Consider the following 6,399-nt stretch of genomic DNA (forward strand, 5'->3'; position numbering starts at 1 on the left):
CTCCTTCCTCCTTCCTTCCTCTTTGATCTTTCTCCTTCTTCTAGCATTTCTTTCCCTCCTTTCTTCATTCCTCCTTCTTGTCTTCCATGTGTCTCTCATTCTTCTCCCTCCATCCCCCCTTTCCTCACTCATATCACGTCACCTCCTTCCTCTTGCCTCCTTTAAACTCATTTGCTCTCTCCCTTTCTCCTTCCCACCTTGTTTTCTTCTCTTCTTCATTCATCTTTTCCTCTTCATTCATCTTCTCTTTTTCATCTCCTTCCTTCATACTCCTTCCTTGTATCCTTCTTTCTTCTTCCTTTCCCTGGCTCCCTTTAATCTCCCCCTCTCGTCCATCTTTCTTTCCTTTCCTTTCATCCTTCTTTCTTTGTTCTCCTTCCCTCACCTTCCTCTTTTCTCCTTCCTTTCATCTACGTCCTTCTCATCTAATACTTCCTCCTTCCTCTTACTTCCTCCCAGTGGTTTTTCTTTCCTTCCATCCTTCCTTTCTTTCCTACATTTCCTTCCCCATCTCCACCTCTCCTCTCTTTCTTCTCTTTTTCCTGATATTTCTTCCTCCTCCTCTTTCCACTCGCTTCCCTCTCTCCTCCCCCTTCTGGCCTTTTTTCCTTCCCTCCCTACAGTCAGCTCCTCCCAGCATGCACCTCTTCCACAGATGGCTCTCCTCTCATTCATCCATCGCTCCGCAGGAGGAGGAGGAGAGGAAATAGACCTCTGTTGGTGAGAAAGAGGAGCAGGTTGAGACCCGCTGTCTGAATTAATGACCCGCCGAGCTTCATCGTCAGCTGATCCGAGCGACGAGGATCATCGAGAGGTTAAACTCTGAAAGAAAGAAGGAGAGGAGGAGGAGGAGGAGGAGGAGGAGGAGGAGGAGGAGGAGGAGGAGGAGGAGGAGCTCCTTCACAAAGGAGGAAAACTGATGCGTTCATGAATGTGTCAGAATGAAACTAAACGCCTTTAAAAATGTGTTTGAGAGGAGCAGAGCCGAACGTTTGTCTGGACGGAGTCTTCATCAGCTTCTTCGTCAGCTCTGATCAACCTGAGTTTATTTTAGAGTTCATCAGGATTTGTTAGAAAGAACAAACGTCAGTCGGGAAGTCAAATCTGCATCTGTGGCCTAAAAACTCATTTATCATCTGTGCTGTAACTCAAACCATCGTCTGCAGCTCGAGATGAAAGACGTTTCCGGGTCAATTCAGAAGTCCATATGAAAAAAAGACGATTTAACTTGTGTTTGTCCTCGTCGAGCTCACGTTAGCTTATCATTGACGAGGTTCGCTTGTTGTTAAAGGTGAAATGAGACGTTCAGACTGGCGTTTGCAGCTTTGAAGCAGCTGACGGACAAACATCATTTCCCTCCACAGCTGGACAGAAACGAAGCGCCGCCTCCACCCTGAGCTGGAGGAGGAACATAAGGCCTCCGCTCGCTCTGTCTTTCCCTCTGCGGTCGGAGACGCTAACGGTCCAGATGTTCTGAAGCTCGTACAGCTTCATCTCTGACTCCGTCCATCCGTCCCTCCATCCATCTCTCTGCGTGACGGATGACGCCGGCCGCTGCTCTCGACAGATCGCTCCACGGAGACTCCTAAAATCCTCCTCGGCTGCTTCACAGGCTTCTCCGTCAGCTCGACGCCAGAACGAAGCTTCTTCAGCTGAAGGGACAGAGCGGGTTCAGATGTTTGCTCAGAAGACACGAGTCTCAGACAGCTTCAGATGAACTGAACTGCACTCACTGACATCACTGCTGGTGTTTGATTTCAGGACGTGCAGACACCATCGCTTCCTGTAACGTCTGTAGTCTGTCTGCAAATGTCCACGCGGAGGTTCAAAACCCAGAAATGTTTAATGAACAGCAGTATTTTTAAAACTCCTGCTCAGAGAAACTGAAGAACAAGTCTTTAATCGCACCACTGAAAAATGTTAAAATCCTTGAAAATGTCAATGAGATTCTGAATGACAGTTTCTGTCCTCTGGAACAAAAGGTGGACGTGAGTCTCAGAGAAGAAAGACGTGAATGTAATGAGGCTGAATGAGCCATTAAGTCTTGGACTGTTGGATGGATCCGTCTCAGGTCTGGATCCAGACCCGTCAAAGGTTCCTGCTTCCTGTCCAATCATTGGCGAGCTTCAGATCAGGTGGGCTGCTGGTTTTTACCTCAGTGTGAATCCTTCCTGTGGATCTGAGTGTGGAACCGTCAGCTGGTCACAGAGCTCATTAACCACCTCCAACATGGCCGCCCGAGGGTGCAGCGCACCCCCTGAAGACCCTCTTCATCCCTCCATCGTGTCCTCTCATCATCCTCCTACTGTCACACCTCCACACAGCCCCTCCGTCCGTCCGTCCGTCCGTCCGTCCTTCATCCACATCCATCTCTGCGTCTGTGATTAATGCTAACAGGATAACTGCTGATGAAGATCTGCCAAGTCCGTCCCTCCATCTTTACCTCCGTCTCTCTTCGTTTTATGTCTTCCTCGTCCATATGGCTGGGTCACACCTTCTCTACCCGCCCCCCCCCGTTCCCCGTCCCCCTCCGTCTGCAGAGAGGTTGGGTTTGTTAATAGTCCATATGGCCTCATCATATGCTGCCAGTGAATTCTAATGACAGGAGATTGGCAGTCGTTCCCTCGCTGGCTGTGCGACTGCGACACGACGCCAACCCGCCTCTAATCAACCCAAACCTGCTGAAAGTCGTCACAAACACTCGAGCTGCACCGACTGCTGGAGAGGAAGACGAGGCGACTCTGAACTTAAGGACTAAACGCTAGAACAGCAGTGAAATGAAAAGGAAGAAATAAGAAATCTAGAATCTGTACATTAAAAGGCACAAATCACACAAAGATCAGGTGATGAAATATGAAAGAATAACCGAAGCAGCCCATCATGAGGGCTGTTCCAGGATCAGTGGAGATGAGCAGCTTACCGTACCCTTCACCTGGAATCTGCCTTCAACTGATAAATAAATATCAGTAAGTCACAGATTATTATTAAGTTCTTCGGCGTTGAAGCAAAGAGTCAGATGATTCAAACTGCTGGAATAATTCACTTCACTGGTTTTCAGCAGATTCCTCATCAAACGATGAATTCAGTCAAAGAAATCAGCGCAGGCAGCACGAAGAGCGAAATCAGCCAAACCTAATTAGAAACGTAATCCCGCCAGATGTAACGCCAGTGGTCCAATCAGATTGGATCCGCTCGTTGCTCTGACTTCCTGTCTGGCTCCAGCGGCTTCTGAATCGGTGCTTCAGCAGCTCCGGGGGCGTTCGGGTCAGCGTGGTGGCGGCTCTGAACGTCTTCTTCGCTGGACGCCGGCGCCCGGAGCGTCTGCTGGCGGCGCCGGCAGCTGTTCGACTTCCTTCATGTTGAATTCAGCGGCTCTGCGTCTCGACGCTCCCTCGCGGCTTCGCTTCTCTGCTGCTACGTTTTCCCGTTTCATAAATGTGTGAAGGTTTGTGGAGCGTCCGGATTCCGCCTGATGTTTGACACGACGCTCGTGAAATATTGAGCTGCTGGAAACGAGACGAGACGTTTCGCTTCTGTTCAGAGCCTGACGATGATGATGGAAGCTGATGAGAGGATGAAGGTCCTGGTTCAGAGTTAAAGTGTAAATCAGTCCTGTTTGTAGACGATGTAAGGTCTGTGTTTACTCTTAGATCTGGACCATCAGGAGTCCAGACGAAAGGAGTCTGTCCTCAACAGAGAGACGTAACATGAAGAGGAAGAACGTCCACGTGTGGAGGGACGGATGGACACAGCTAATTATCACTGAAAGTGGAAACGTGAACATGTAGATGTTTAAAACCTGAGTCACAGTCAGCCTGAAGTCTGTGGAGCAGCTTCACTCCAGGCTCTTCTTCTTCTTCGTCTCTCAGATGCTTTGTCTCCACAGTCCACTTGGACGCGGTGATAAATTCGCTGTTTCCCGCCTCACTGGACGTGATACTGTAGATGTGCTGGGTCACTGGATCAGTACCATGACTCAGCGATTCCTGAGCGAGCTGCTGAGATCAGAAGTGGCCTCGGGCCGTCAGCTCGGAGCAGAAAGTGCTTCATGCCGGGTTTTAAAGACAGCTGAACGTGATAAAGGCGTCGTGTTTGTGAGATCACTGCAGATCCCAGATCAGCTGTAACATCAGCGTCTGGAGCCTCATCGTCACATTCCTCATTATTCACGATCCGCTGTGTTTTCTAAAAACAGAGTTCCCAGCAGGCCGATGAGCCCCTGAAAACCAGAGCGAGCCTTCATCACGTTCACTGTCGCTGTGTGGAAGACGAGCTGTGAGCGTTCACTGTCCACCAGAGCGCTAATCTGAAGGGCCATGTCTATTTCCTGGGACCAGAGCCCTGCACTGAGCCATAAAGCCACGTCCTGCCCCTCCTCCCTGCCCTAAAGTAACCCCTGCTCCTGCCGGCCCCCGTCACCTGACCTCCCCCACCTACCTGCACACCTGTTCCATGTTTCTCATCAGCCCCCCAGGATATAACAGCCCGTCCCCCGTTTGTCTTCACCTGTTTGACCTCCTGCCTGGACAGAGCGGAGCTGTAAAAACCCTGAAGCTGCTCCTGTTTCCTGTCTCAGCGGCTCGCCGTTCAGAAATGTCGTGTTTCATCGTGTTAGTCGGCACTTTTTAGGCAGAATTCTGTTTTCTTCACTCAGTTTGTCTCAATTTAACCTTTTAGCTGCACTTCAGTGGTCAGAGCTGAAACCAGGCTTTCTATGAATACAAGAAAACTCAGGAGGAGAAACGAGTCTCACGCAGGTTTCAGGATCCACGACGTCCTGAATGTTTGACGTGAGGATCCGTTCAGGAGCACGAGGCTGAAAACCGTCTCAGCTGTTTCCGTCTGCTGTCCAACAGACTTACAGGGACATTTAGAAAAAACAAAGAAAATGCAAATGAGACGTTTCCATCATCTGGTTTGGAGTGAATAAACTGGTACGACTCGACGATAATAAACAGAGCAGAAGAAGAAGAGGCTGAAAACCTTCGTTGTCCTCACGGCTGAAACATGCAGAGAGATTTTCTGCTCTTTAATCGAAACCCTGAGCTGAAGCTTGGAGAATCTTCACTGACTGAGACTGAAGATCAGACTTCATGATCCAAACCGATATCTGCGCGTAGATCAGCTCACATCGGCCGCTAATTGTTAATTAGCCCTCCGCGCTGCTAATGAACTGATTCTAATCAGCCGCCATGTTGGATTCATCTGCAGAGAGGTTAGTCATCAGCCGCCGAGGAGGAGGAGGAGAGAGGGAGCGGGTGAGAGGAGGGAGAAATAGGAAGTAGAGAATAGAGGAGAGGAGGAGGAGAAGAGAAAGAAGGGATGCAGATGGGAGGACGTGGAGAAAGAAGACAGAAAAGAAGAAGAAAAAGAAGGAAGACAGGAAGAAATGAAAAGATGGAGGAGGAGAGAGGGACAGGAGGAGGAGAGAGGGACAGGAGGAGGCAGCGATCCTGTTACCTGAGAGACGGTAACCATGGCAGCAAAGCTTCTGACCTCCAATTACCGTTTCACTCGTTCATCTGAGAGAAAGACCAAAGCTAAGCTAAGCTAAGCTAAGCTATGCTAAGCTAACCTGTGGAATGAAACCGTTAATCATCACTGAAGGTTCCTCCAGACGCTGGACAGACGCTGGACAGACACTGGACAAATGTTGGACATCACAGTCTGACATGTTTTCAGTGACCTTGTTCATGACGTCACCGTTTTTTTGTGTCTTCCTCTTCCTCTTCCTCTTCCTCTTCCTCTTCCTCTTCCTCTTCTTCTGCAGATTCCTCTTGACATTCTGAGCAAAGGTTGAAGAATTGAGGAAGGAGAAGAAGAATTTGCTGAATGGAGCTGAGAAAGCTGAACGCAGCGTTCAGTCGATGCAGCTTACACAATCCACTGTCACCGATTAACACGTTATATCAGGTTTGTTTGATCTGATCGGCTCTCCAGAGGATGTTCACGACCCCATGACCTTTCCTCTGGCGCCCCCCTCAGGCCAAACTGTCCTCTGAGACCTGATGAGTCACCAGGATGTTCTGCCTCTGTGTGACGCTGTGAAGAGCTCTGCAGCCTGCGGGGGGCGCCGCTTCAGGCTGCAGGTGTGGAGTTCAGCCGGAGCTTCCTGAATCAGCTGAATGAGGTTCAGCCTCTGAGCGACACACACACACACACACACACACACACACACACACACACACACACACACACACACGTTTTACATCATTTCACCCTGAAACACTGTGTGTGTGTGTGTGTGTGTGTGTGTGTGTGTGTGTGTGTGTGTGTGCGTGTGTGTGTGAGAGAGAGATAAATGGTGTGATCACACTGTGCTGTGTCCAGATGGTTTGCATCGTTTTGCCTGTGGTCTCCCTGCACACACACACACACACACACACACACACACACACA

This window comes from Chaetodon trifascialis, chromosome 17, assembly GCF_039877785.1.
Source record: "Chaetodon trifascialis isolate fChaTrf1 chromosome 17, fChaTrf1.hap1, whole genome shotgun sequence".
In the NCBI taxonomy this organism is placed as follows: Eukaryota; Metazoa; Chordata; class Actinopteri; order Chaetodontiformes; family Chaetodontidae; genus Chaetodon; species Chaetodon trifascialis.